At 41.6% G+C, this 13,825-nt stretch overlaps 1 non-coding gene across 1 annotated transcript; it reads left to right on the top strand.

Annotated features, from left to right (window-relative positions):
- The first annotated feature begins 12,450 nt into the window (after nucleotides 1–12,450).
- LOC117076965 lies at nucleotides 12,451–12,553 on the top strand. Its single transcript, XR_004434574.1, has one exon. It is a non-coding gene; the product is annotated as a U6 spliceosomal RNA (small nuclear RNA).
- The last annotated feature ends 1,272 nt before the right edge of the window (nucleotides 12,554–13,825 follow it).

Genomic DNA, 13,825 nt, shown 5'->3' with positions numbered 1-13,825 from the left:
GGCCTGAAAAAGAACCACATCCAACCTTCATTTCAAATTCCCTGCTCCTACCGGTACTCAACATGATCTCATTCTTGTTGCACCCAGCTCATCTTCCTCCTTATTTCTAAAAATGATTTGAAATCAGGATGATTATTGCTGATCCTGAAAAAGAAAGCAATTGCAAATAGATGCTTTTTTTTTTTCAGGTTTGAAATTATCTTTATTAGCTGAAATAATGAATCCCAATCATAAAGGCAAAATATAATAAAACTTTTAAAGGCAATACCAAAGTATAGGACTTGACATAATAGCCATACACACAAGACCTTAGCATTGTAAGTGACACAAATCAATGAAAGACAACAGTAAAATGAAGATACTAAACACACACACACACACAAAAACAAATTTCAGGCTCATTTATACTCAGAAAGAATGGACGTGCATCTTTTGATCAAGTATCAGTCCCATATACTCCCAATTAATTACATACCAAAGTACCTTTAGAGTGGTATAAAGATGGTAATCTTTAGAAATAGTATCATATCGTAAAGAGCTAAGAAGCTGAATAATGTCAGCTTGGGAACAAGATTTTTTTTTTTTTTTTATACTTTAAGTTCTAGGGTACATGTGCATAACGTGCAGATTTGTTACATATGTATACTTATGCCATGTTGGTGTGCTGCACCCATCAACTCGTCAGCACCCATCAATTCATCATTTATATCATGTATAACTCCCCAATGCAATCCCTCCCTCCTCCCCCCTCCCCATGATAGGCCCCAGTGTGTGATGTTCCCCTTCCCGAGTCCAGCTGATCTCATTGTTCAGTTCCCACCTATGAGTGAGAACATGCGGTGTTTGGTTTTCTCTTCTTGTGATAGTTTGCTAAGAATGATGGTTTCCAGCTGCATCCATGTCCCTACAAAGGACGCAAACTCATCCTTTTTTATGGCTGCATAGTATTCCATGGTGTATATGTGCTACATTTTCTTAATCCAGTCTGTCACAGATGGACATTTGGGTTGATTCCAAGTCTTTGCTATTGTGAATAGTGCTGCAATAAACATACGTGTGCATGTGTCTTTGTAGTAGAATAATTTATAATCCTTTGGGTATATACCCAGCAGTGGGATGGCTGGATCATATGGTACATCTAGTTCTAGTTCCAAAATTAATGTGCAAAAATCACAAGCATTCTTATACATCAGTAACAGACAAGCAGAGAGCCAAATCAGGAATGAACTTCCATTCACAATTGCTTCAAAGAGAATAAAATACCTAGGAATCCAGCTTACAAGGGATGTAAAGGACCTCTTCAAGGAGAACTACAAACCACTGCTCAGTGAAATAAAAGAGGACACAAACAAATGGAAGAACATACCATGCTCACGGATAGGAAGAATCAATATAGTGAAAATGGCCATACTGCCCAAGGTTATTTATAGATTCAATGCCATCCCCATCAAGCTACCAATGACTTTCTTCACAGAATTGGAAAAAACTGCTTTAAAGTTCATATGGAACCAAAAAAGAGCCCGCATTGCCAAGACAATCCTAAGTCAAAAGGACAAAGCTGGAGGCGTCACACTACCTGACTTCAAACTATACTACAAGGCTACAGTAACCAAAACAGCATGGTACTGGTACCACAACAGAGATATAGACCAATGGAACAGAACAGAGTCCTCAGAAATAATACCACACATCTACAGCCATCTGATCTTTGACAAACCTGAGAGAAACAAGAAATGGGGAAAGGATTCCCTATTCAATAAATGGTGCTGGGAAAATTGGCTAGCCATAAGTAGAAAGCTGAAACTGGATCCTTTCCTTACCCCTTATACGAAGATTAATTCAAGATGGATTAGAGACTTAAATGTTAGACCTAATACCATAAAAACCCTAGAAGAAAATCTAGGTAGTACCATTCAGGACATAGGCATGGGCAAGGACTTCATGTCTAAAACACCAAAAGCAACGGCAGCAAAAGCCAAAATTGACACATGGGATCTAATTAAACTAAAGAGCTTTTGCACAGCAAAAGAAACTACCATCAGAGTGAACAGGCAACCTACAGAATGGGAGAAAATTTTTGCAACCTACTCATCTGACAAAGGGCTAATATCCAGAATCTACAAAGAACTCAAACAAATATACGAGAAAAAAACAAACAACCCCATCAAATAGTGGGGAAAGGATATGAACAGACATTTCTCAAAAGAAGACATTCATACAGCCAACAGACACATGAAAAAAATGCTCATCATCACTTGCCATCAGAGAAATGCAAATCAAAACCACAATGAGATACCATCTCACACCAGTTAGAATGGCAATCATTAAGAAGTCAGGAAACAACAGGTGTTGGAGAGGATGTGGAGAAATAGGAACACTTTTACACTGTTGGTGGGATTGTAAACTAGTTCAACCATTATGGAAAACAGTATGGCAAATAGATGCTTTTAAGTCGTGTTACATAGCAGAATGGAAGAGTAAAATGTAGTAAGTTCACCTAAGGGAAACATATGGCAGTTAAACAATTAATATAGCAACATAGTAAGATTTGAATCATGCCATTGAGTGAAAAAAATGAGAGACAAGGTGAGTTCTATAGCATGATACCAGATATAGAAGTTAAACAAACAAATACAGAAAACAATGTTGGTACCAAATTCCTATTGGAGCATATCTAGATAAAACATAATAGAGGAGGTGCCTGGGGAGGGCAGCAGGAGGAGAATGGAGATGTTGACAAGACCCTGTCATGAACTAATGAGTATGGCTAAACCTCTTTGCCCTTCAAATTCTGAAGGGAAAAGATGCATAACAACATTGTTTCAAGACCAGGGATGGATCAACAGAACAAGTGAGTCAGGAAGCCACTGACTTGGCCAGATAAACCTCAGAGTCCCTTTTAATGTTACCATTTTGTGTCCAGTGATTTTAATTCATTAGTTCATGCAATATTTATGTAACGCTTACCATATACATGGCAATATTCTCAGTGCCTGGGTACCTCAAAAAGCAAATCAGAATGACCCTTTGCCATTGTGGAGATTATAATCTAGTGAGAGGAGACGGATAACAAGCAGTAAACATAAAATTATGGTATATGAAAAAGGTGATACATTCTAAAGGCAAAAAAATACAGGCAGAGGAAGATATTAGGAGTGCAGAGGAAGAGTGCCAGGGTGCAATTTATGATGGGGTGCTCGGGAGAGGACTTATTTTTAAAGGTGGTATTTGAGCAAACACTTGAAAAAGTAGGACACTCTATATGAATAATTGGGAGAAGAATATTTCGGGGGGAGGTTTCAGCCATGCAAAGTCCCAAGGCAAGGAAGGATATGCCTGGCATGTTCAAGGTATATACTATGATTGCCACCAACTTAAGGACGCAGCGTCAGAAACACACAGGAGTGAGTTCAAATACCTTTCCCAATTCACAGAGAGAGTACATGGCCTGAAGAAGCACCACATCTAAATTTCATTTCAAAGGAGGTCTGCGAAGGAGGTCTGGGAATTTGGGGTTTTATCTGAGTCCGATAGGAGCCATCAGAGGGTTTTGAACAGAGAGGTAACATCACATGATTTACATTTTAAAAGGATCATTCTGACTGCTGTGTGAAACATAGCCTGGCAGATATGAAAGGAGGAAGACTAGTAGGAGGCAATTGAAGTGTCCAGGGAGAGATGGTTTAGACAAGAGTAGTAGCAGTGGAGATGCTAAGAGGTGGTTGCATTCTGAATATTGTTTTGAAGGTGCAGTAGACCACCCCTTGTCCATAAGGCTATGTTTCAAGATGCCCCAGTTGATGAGAGAAACCACAGATAGTACTGAACCCTAGGTACACTATGATTTTTCCCACTCATACATACCTATGGTAAAGTTTCACTTGTAAGTTAGGTACAGTAAGATATTAGTAATAGCAACTAATAATAAAATAGAACAACTAAGGAAAATCAGGGTTATTTGAACACGGCACTGTGGTACTGTGACAACCAATCTACTGGCAGCTACTAAGTGACTAAGGGTAGCATAGACAAGGTGGGTGTGCTGGACAAAAGGATGATTCACATCCCTGGTGGGGTAGAGTGGACTGGTGCAAGGTTTCATCACTGCTACTCAGGATGCACTACTCAGGATGGTGCACAAATGGAAACTTATGAATTCTTTATTTATATAATTTTTTATTTAATATTTTTGGATCAAGGTTGGCCACGGGTAACTGAAACCACAGAGAACCAAACCATAGCTGAGGGGGAACTATGGTAAATGCAACATGAGGTCCCAATGGATTGGATGTGGGTGTGGGAGAAGAGAGGAGCCAGGGATGATGTTTTCAGTTGAACAACCGTAAGGAGGGAGTTGCCATGCCTGAAATGGGGGAGAAGACTGCAGGTTGCATAGATTTGGCTGGGGAGGGGATGGGGCTGGGGTGGAGCTCACAGGTTAAGCTTTGGATGTGTTAAGTTGAGATGTCTGTTACACATTCAAGTAGAGATGTCAAATGGCAATAGATTTATGATTCTGGAATTCAAGTAAGAGGTATAAAGATAAAAAGAGTTTGAAGAAATAAAACATTTCCAAGTCTTGCACTAAGAATGCCATACATGATATATATTAAGGATTTTGTGTCTGTTAATCCTGAGGATTTTGTATCTGGAGTGTGTGCAGTCATCACGAATGTCATTGTCACCACCATGACTAAACCCCTGCTGTGTTAAAGGTACTTTGGAAAGTTTTCTGAGCATTTGAGTGTATGCCTGTGTTTGGGGCCTGCCCTGATGTACAACAGAGACCTATTTAGATTGCTCTCAGCAGACTAAGTTTGGGCAGAATGGATGATGGTATGTGGCCCAGTGGCTGTCACATACTGGCATCCCAAGATTAAAAAAAAAAAGTCATAGTAGGAAATAATTTAAAGTCAGTTCCTCAGGTATGCAGAAATACAATTCACATTTTGCAACATTCAGTTGTATTTTTAGCTCCCAATTCACCTGAGGCCTGAAAAACAGTCTTAGTCCACTTACAGTAGATTCAGACACTTTTGGTTTAAAGTCAGTAAAGTCAGGTTTTCTCTTGTGCTTCCTTTCTGGGGCAGCCTATATGTTCTGGAGTGCATAGTCACATTGGGGTGGAGACAAGTATCTGGTGGGAATCTGTAACTGTCCATGTGCAGAGATGTGCATTGCTACATCTCTGTCTTTTTTTTTTTTTTTGGAGGCAGAGTCTCGCTCTGTCACCCAGGCTGGAGTGCAGTGGCGCAATCTCAGCTCACTGCAAGCTCCGCCTCCCGGGTTTGCGCCATTCTCCTGCCTCAGCCTCCTGAGTAGCTGGGACTACAGGCGCCTGCCACTACGCCTGGCTAATTTTTTGTATTTTTAGTAGAGACAGCGTTTCACCACATTAGCCAGGATGGTCTCGATCTCCTGACCTCGTGATCCACCCGCCACAGCCTCCCAAAGTGCTGGGATTACAGGTGTGAACCACTGCGCCCGGCCGCTGCGTCTCCTTCTTGATTGTCATGATAGTTTCTCACAGGCCTCCTCTGGGATCTCTGCATCCACATCTGGTCTTCTGTCCACAAGCTTTTCTACTGTGGGATTTTCTTGTCAAGACTGTGACACTCCTTCAGGTGCACTGGTTCTTTCTCTTTCCCCGACACCCTCCATCCCTCTCTTCCTCCCTCTATTGGTTCCTCAACTCTTACCTCTTGGCTTAATCGGAAGTGATGAGGGGGAGTAGATAGAGGAAAGCTTGACTGCTCTTTCAGCAACTCTGGGGGCCCAGGAAACATGCAGTGGGCTGTCCCTTTCTTCTCCAACATTTTTTGTGGCCTGCTTGCTCTATGTCTGCTGTTTGACACCTTGAAAGTACAAGAAGCCACTGTGGGTGATGCCCAACTCCTCCCTCCCTGCTTTATAGAAAGCAGACCATGGTTTCTATCATCTCCTCCTGGTCTTCAGTTTAACAGGGATATCATGCATTTCCCAGCAATGTCAATCCCCAGGACATAGTCCAAAATTAGTAGGCAATAGGGCCCATTCTCAGAAACTCAAACTAGGATCTTTCTTGTTTCCTTTCCTATTGTTTTTCGACTTGTCAGCTCAGAGATTTTGTTTTTCATTTCCCTCTATATGGTAGGAAATGGGCTAGACAATTATTTTTCTAAGCCTATAATTCATGCCAGAACTGAAGCGTCTTTTGTTTCTTCTCTCTTTCTTGCTGTGGCTACACTTCCTGGGTAGGGTAGAAACCATGGTGTAAATCAAATGGATAAGGTGGAGAAGGGCAATATAAAGAAGAGGAAAGCAAAGACATTTTGGAGACAAATTTATGGATCTTCCCAACATCATTCAGCCACAGAATCTCTGGAGATCTGTGCTCAAATTTCAGCTTCACTGTTTCACCTCCAGGCTCCAGCTCAACCCTGCTCCAGACCTGGGCTTCTGACGTAAGAGAAGCAAAGTACAAGATGCATCAGACAGTGTACCCATCTGCAGGTTATCACCAGCCCCCAGGAAACCCAGGCAGGGCACCTCCTTCAAAATTTTAGTTTTCCTATTTATCAGACAGGCATGTGTATCTCAAGCATACACACATATGTTGGGGAGCATATGAGATGATGAGACTGTGGGGAAGGAGATGGTGATCAGAGATAACTAAAAGAGCTCTGAACTCTTAATCAAAGGCTCTGAGGCCAAAAACCTGCTATGTGACTTTTTTCCACTCATTGACCCGCTTGTTCCTCAGTACCCTTTTCTGAACTATGAAGGGGGATAGTAGGCTCACTTATCCACTTACTGGTTCAGTCATAAATTCAACATTTACTGGGCATCCCCTGTATTCTATGCATTGTGCTAAGTGCTCTGTCACTATTGCAATTACTGCAGTTTCTTATAGTATCACCTCTGACAACTGCAATGACAACCACCATGAACTGGGCTCCTACGGGATGCCAGGCACTGTGCTGAGTGCTTCATCTATGTTATTGCATCCAATCCTTGGGAAGAGATTACTTCCATCTCTATTATGCTGTTGAGATAGAGAAAGTTGATGAGATTAAGGGACATAGTCAAGGTTTTCCAACTAGGAATAAGCATCAGTCAGGGTTTGGACTCCAGCCTTTCTGTTCCTGAAACAAATGAATAAAAAAGATTCACTATCACAACATCATGTCCTTTGCAGCAGCATGGATGGAGCTGGAGGCACTTATTCTAAACAAATTAACACAGGAACAGAAAACCAAGTACTGCATGTTCTCACTTATAAGTGGGTGCTGAACATTGAGTTCTCATGGACCCAAAGAAGGAAACCAAAGACACCAGGGCCTACTTGAGGGTGGAAAGTGGGAGGAGGGTGAGGATCAAAAAACTACCTATTGAGTACTATGCTTACTACTTGGGTGGTGAAATAATCTGTACAGCAAGCCCTTGCATCATGCAATTTATCTCTATAACAAACCTGCACATGTACTCCTGAGCCTAAAATAAAAGTTAAAAAAGTCACTATCTTCCAATGTCTCATATTCTTGTTTCTTCTGATTTAAACATGCTATGATTCTACATAGATTTGAATGTATTATATGCACATCCAAACACACACACAGAATATTTCATGAAGTCATTTGTCGTTGCAATTTCAGAAATGAGTAGAATACTTAGAACAGTGGACACACAGATGTGTCCTGTAAGTACGGATGACTCTGTGAGGTCTTTGATCCAATATCTTACTTTCTGTAGTGCTCACAACCCCATTTCAGGGCTGGAATCCCATAGATGGGCAAATATTTGGTCCAGCCTTTGTTGCAACTGCACAACTACCTATAGAGAAGGAAGAGTTGCCCTCTCTTTTCTCTTCCCACAATTGAGTGTCTCTTTCCTGAGCTCATCTGGGGCACAGTAGGAATGCTGCCAGAAATGCTACCCAACTGCACCTTTGGGTGCTAAGAGTGGTTTCCCATATATGATGGAAACTGGAGATAGGGCATTGACTGCTCTGGACTGGGTGGTAAGAAACAGGGCTCCTCCAGTCTTCCTATTTGGTGAATTAATCCTTTTTGTTCAAAAGATGCCTCAGACAAACAGGAGCTGTCATTTTGGAACACAGGGATTCAGGAAACACTTGGGAAAGTACTTGCCAGAAATTGCTCTTGAGTGACTTTATCTCAAAGAATTGCTGAGGCTGAGCTGTTATCAAATTAAATGGCAGACCTCAACATATCCACGCTCCCAATAAACCACATTTATTACCTTACAAAAGTGACATTTTCTTTGACAGTGAAGTAGCATAGTTGTAAAGAAATAATTTTCCATAACATTGTTAGTCACTGGCATGCAAAGTCATTCTCTGGCATCAAACTCAAATGATGTCTTCAATGATGAGTATCATCATAAAAAGATGGACTGGGCTCTGACATTATGGAGGAGGTTGAAGCAAGAGGAGGGAGGAGAAAAGGCATTTTCTGCAATCCTTCTATTATAGGAACTGAGATGAGAATCTGAATGGAAGGCCACACTGTACGGAGACTTGCTCCAAGCATCCATCCCCATTCTATCCAGTTGAAATGAATAGCAGGGAAGGAATGAAACCTAGATTACCTTTACTAAGGGGAATTGGAATGGGAAAAATATTTACAACAAGTATTAGGTTGATTGCAAAAGTAATTGCGCTTTTTACCATTGAAAGTAATGGCAAAAACCACAGTTACTTTTGCACCTACCTAATACAAATTTAGCTGCACAGACAATGCACTTTTCTATTATCCTGTCCTCTCCCAGAAGAAGCACAACGGTAAGAAAGTCTGTACTACTTAACATTTGTGTAGCAGTTGAAATGTACAGTGTCTTTTCGTGAATTGACCTATTTATGTCTCCCAATAGCCCTGTGAGTTAGAAATTATCACTCACGTCTTATAGAGAAGGAAACTGAAGCTCAGAGAAGGGAGTTAAATCCAATATTTTCTAAAATCGGGGCTTGTGGAAGGCACCTTAGAAGTGATCTAGTTGAAACTCTAGTCCAAATCAGTCTAATTTAGCTCAGTTCCACTGGATTCAATAAACATTCATTTAGTACCTGGTTGTACCTAACACTGTGTCAGACCCTGATATAAAAATAGGAATTGGTTCTGGTTTCTGTCCTGGAAGAGCATACTGGCAAGGGGGACAGCCTGGTAAACCACTTACTCTCACACTGTGAAGTAGATGATACCTGAAAGAGGTATGTGTGGTACAATCTGGGCAGGAGCCATTATTCACCTGGAAGGGCAGGTGCTGGGAAGAAGTAGTCTAGAGAGGTCCCAGGAGCTGAGCTCCTAAGGAGGAAGACCCTTTCTGTGGGACTGGGAAGGAAGGGCCGCTGGTCAGCAGGGCAGGACTATGCAGGCAGAGGGAGCGGCATGGGCCCAGGACAAGGGATGCTCAGAGGAGCCTGGCAGTCTGTAGGGCTAGCGTGTGGCTTTGTGGGAGGAGTGGTGAGGAAGCTGGAAAGGGAAATCAAGATGGGAATCTGAAGGATGTTGAGGACCACATTATGTAATTCAGGTTCTCTCCTCTAGGAAATAGGGACCCATCAAAGACTTTTAAGCACAAGAGTACAGAAATAGTGACAATAATGATCCCAGGTAACATTTATTGAGCACTTACCACAGGCCAGACACTTTGCTAGACACTTTACATGCAGTGGCACATTTAATCTTCTCAAAAACACTTTGAGGAAAGAACTGCTATGATCTCTGTCTTACAAATGTGGAAACCAGGGGTTAGGAAGCTGAACTAGCCTGTTGTGGCAGAGTCAGGCTCTCCAGCTGTGACAGGCTTAGATGGTTGTGTTTATCAGAACGATCACTAAAAGCACTGTGAAAGGTCAACTTCAATGGAGAAGGGGTTTATCCTGGCCCCAAATGTATGACTCAGGACTCATCGGGAGGCCCTCCGTTTCTGAGCTAGGGAAGCAAACACTCCTGTCCTTCCACGCTTGCTCCCTTCCCCAGGAAGCTCAGGAGAGGAATGTGGCCCTAGTTACCCAAGCCATTTAGCTACTGCCTTCCACCTGTCCCAACCATGTTTACCCCCTCTCCCTCCCACATTTGCACTCTTCATGAGTGACAGCTCTGAAACCCACCACCGTTGGTTCAATGGACTTTAGAGAAATCAAGGCTATTCAACCTAGAAAGTGGACAACAAGCATGGTAGGGGTTACCTGTGGTCCAAGATAGGTTTGGAAAGGCAGGATGAGCAGAGAACAACATACCATTAGCACCTTGCAGAGTGGGCCCCAGAAATATTCTGATTCCATGTCAATTAAATGTGGATAATCGTGAATATATGGGTTAAAGATATGAAAATGGCTGAACTGTAAATCAGTTTATTTAAATGCATTTTTGAGAGCAGAATATAGGCATATCATTAGCTTGTAAATGTGTCTAATAAGCTTGTCTTCACTAATATGCTAAAAAGGGTCTAATTAACTCTTTTTTCCTCCAGTTAGACAGTCGTGTGAGAATCCCTGATCACAATTCCGCACTATCTTTTTAGCATCAGCAAAGCAGCACTAAAACAGCCCCTGTGACATCTATAAAAATGCTAGTTTATAATTAGGACGATCTTGGCTTGAACAATAATGTTGCAATTTGCAGTGATGGCTTCTGTTTCCCTTTCATTTTAATATATTAGTCTACAATGCTCTGGAGATTTCTGGACAGACTAGCTTGTTTCCATTTCCAAAATTGCTAGCATTATATGCTTTAGGTTAAGGAAGAAGCAGCTGCAATTTGGTGGGAGTTTTTTGGGGGGAGTGGGAGGAATGTAAAGGCAGAAGAAATACTAATGAGAAAAGCCAAGTATAATATCACCCATTTATTTCGTAACCCATCATCTGATGTGAGAACCATGTTGTGGAGCCATAGGAATCCCAAAACAACAGAACCCTTGTGTGTCCCAGTGTTCTCCAGTACAGGAGTGGTTAGCCTGTTTCCATCAGGCTCCCAGAGGCCTGCACAAATCTGCCATGGAGTCCACCAAGGAAGTTCAAGGAGGTGGACCTTTTTGCTCTGTCAAGCCTATAATTCTTTGTAGAGTCAATTTAGATATTGAGACAAAATGCCCACATCACTATCAGAACCACATCACTAAGCCTGCCATGTCTCTTTTGTCAGGCCTGGAACACATTTGTCCTTGTTGCTAGAGTTCTTAACATGGGGAAAGAACAGGATCCATGGATAGGCTTCAGGAAATGTGTGGATACCCTGAAACAGAATGTAATGCTAAGTGAACATCAGAATTCTCTGCAGAAGATTTTACCCACATCAAAATGCCTGTTACACCATTGAAGAAACTGACTGAGGAGACCTTAGGTGGGATTTGGGAATCTGTATTTTTTAAAAAGAACCTCCCTGGTAATTTTGATAATATATCTTTAACTGGGGAGAATGTTCATGACTTTTATCAGAACTTCAAAAAAATCTGTGACCCCAAGAAATGTAAGAACCCCTTGTATGAAGTTTGGCATGCATGCTAGGTGCTTTTTAACCTGACCTCATCTTTCTTTTTCAACACTGTTCTCCTATTGGGGGATTGAGGGACCTAATAAATAGCACCATTCTTTCCTAGCTGACAATTAAGACACAAATGAGTAAGGTAGAAGGGAGATGAACATATTACCTTATTTTCTAAGTGGCTAATTGCAATGGACTGAACATTTTCGACAAATACATATGTTGAAATCCTAACTCCCAATGTGATAGTATTAGTAGGTAAGGTCTTTGGGAGGTACCCAGGTCATAAGGGTGGAGATTTTACAAATGAAATTGATGCCTTTATGAAAGGGACCATAGACAGCTCATTCGCCCTCTTTCTGCCATGTGAGGATTCAAGAAGTCAGCAGCATGCAACCTGGTAGAGAGTCCTCAGTAGAACTAACCATCCTGAAATCCTGATCTCAGATTTCCAGCCTGCAGAACTGTGAGAAATAAAGATCTGTTGTTTACAAGCCATTCAGTCTATGTTATTTTGTTACAGCAGCCTGAACTAAGACATTAATATTGAAGAAAGTGGCATATAACTTCAGGCTAGTGGGGTAATTAATACTGAAACCACAAGTTTCTACCTACCTAGCCTCAGGTAGTGCTGGATGTAGGAGCAGAACCTGCTCCTGAAAGCTATGACATGGGTGAGCAGGGCAGCTCCTGTGTTATCCCCAAGCAGCTGACTCCAAAGAGGAGGAAGGGCAGGTGCTGGAAAGCACAGGCTAAACTTCTTCCCTAAACTGCACTGGGGTAGAATGAATGAAGGGATAAAGAGAGGCCAGGACTGTTACTCTAATGGAACTCTGTCTACATGGAGGCAAGCATCAGGAACAGTGATTACTCCTTGACTAAAATTTTCCATTATTTCTTAATAGGTCATGTGTCTCCCTGCCTCTGTATCCTGTTTAATATCTATCCTGTCTGAAATGCCCTTTCAGTGCTCACTTCAGCAGCATGTATACTAAAATTGGAACGATACAGAGAAGATTAGCATGGCCCCTGTTCAAGGATGAAATGTCCTCTCAATCATCATCATTTATCTGAATTTCATGTATCCTTGAAACCCAGGTGGAGTTTGACTTCCTCAGTTGAGTCTTCTCTGACTACTGCTGTGGGTGAACGTTCCCTGTATCGGGAGCAGTCTGCTCGGAGTCCCCACAGCAGTTCTCCAAAGCCTGATTGACATCGACACTACCTGCAGGAGAGTTTACCCACACCAAAACCATGGCCTCACTCTTGGAGAATCTGATCAGATCTTGAGCGGGGTTTAAGAATCTGTATTTTTAAAACATCTCCCAGGATAGTTCTAATAATCTGCCTCGTCCAGAAACCACCGTCCAGTCATTATTTGCATGACCCTTTTGACACTCACAGCCCTGGCTGCAAGAGGGGAGAAATGCATCTCACAAAGTAAAAGGGTTACAAAAAGGTGCATAGGATATAGAGCACAGGGGAGCTTACTTAGGATGGGCATCATGGAAAAGAGGCTTAAACATGGGTGAGGAGACAGTGGTGCCAACTGTGGGGAAGTAGTGGGGATGACCTCCAGCAATTTCTCTGCAGTCAAAAGTGACCTCAGATGTCAAGAGGGCATAAGAGTTATATGACCATTATCTGTAAAGGAGTATGATCATAATACTTTTGTAGAGTTGTTGGGTGAATTAAGTAAGCAAAGTATACAAAGTCTATAATGCACCTAGCATAGTTCCCAAAATATGGAAGATACAGCAGTCCCTCTTTATTCATGGTTTCACTTTTTGTGGTTTCAGTTACCTGTGGTCAACTGCAGTCTAAAAATATTAAATAAAAAATTCCAGAAACAAACTATTTGTAAGTTTAAAATTGCATGCTGTCCTCAGCACCATGATGAAATATTGCTCCATGCCACCTGGGACATGAGCAATCCTTTTTTCCAGTGTATATATGCTCAGTGTGATACCTGCCCATCATGATATAGGAATAAACAGTGTATATAGGGTTAGTACAATCTGCAGCTTTAAGTATCCACTAGGGGTCTTTGAACTTATTCTTTGCCGATATTGGGGGACTACTGTACAGTGAATACAACTTGGAATGTCATTGTAACCCAGATTTAATTTTGTGCCTATAATACTTGCCTGTGGAAAGAAAATGGGACAAGTAATAACAAAATCACACATGGACAGAAGAAACACTGATATTCTCATTTTGTTCATATATTGATTTTTGCTGACTTCCATTAGTTCATTGTGCTTTCTTTTAGCTTTTTGAGCATATTTAAGACAGTTGTTTTAAAGTCTTTTTCTATAAGTCAAGTGTCTGTGATTCTTCAG

The sequence above is a fragment of the Trachypithecus francoisi genome, unplaced genomic scaffold (assembly GCF_009764315.1).
Source record: "Trachypithecus francoisi isolate TF-2019V2 unplaced genomic scaffold, Tfra_2.0 Lachesis_group5, whole genome shotgun sequence".
NCBI lineage: Eukaryota > Metazoa > Chordata > Mammalia > Primates > Cercopithecidae > Trachypithecus > Trachypithecus francoisi.
The sequence above is the reverse complement of the archived record's forward strand: the minus strand, read 5'-3'. Positions and strand labels throughout refer to the sequence as shown.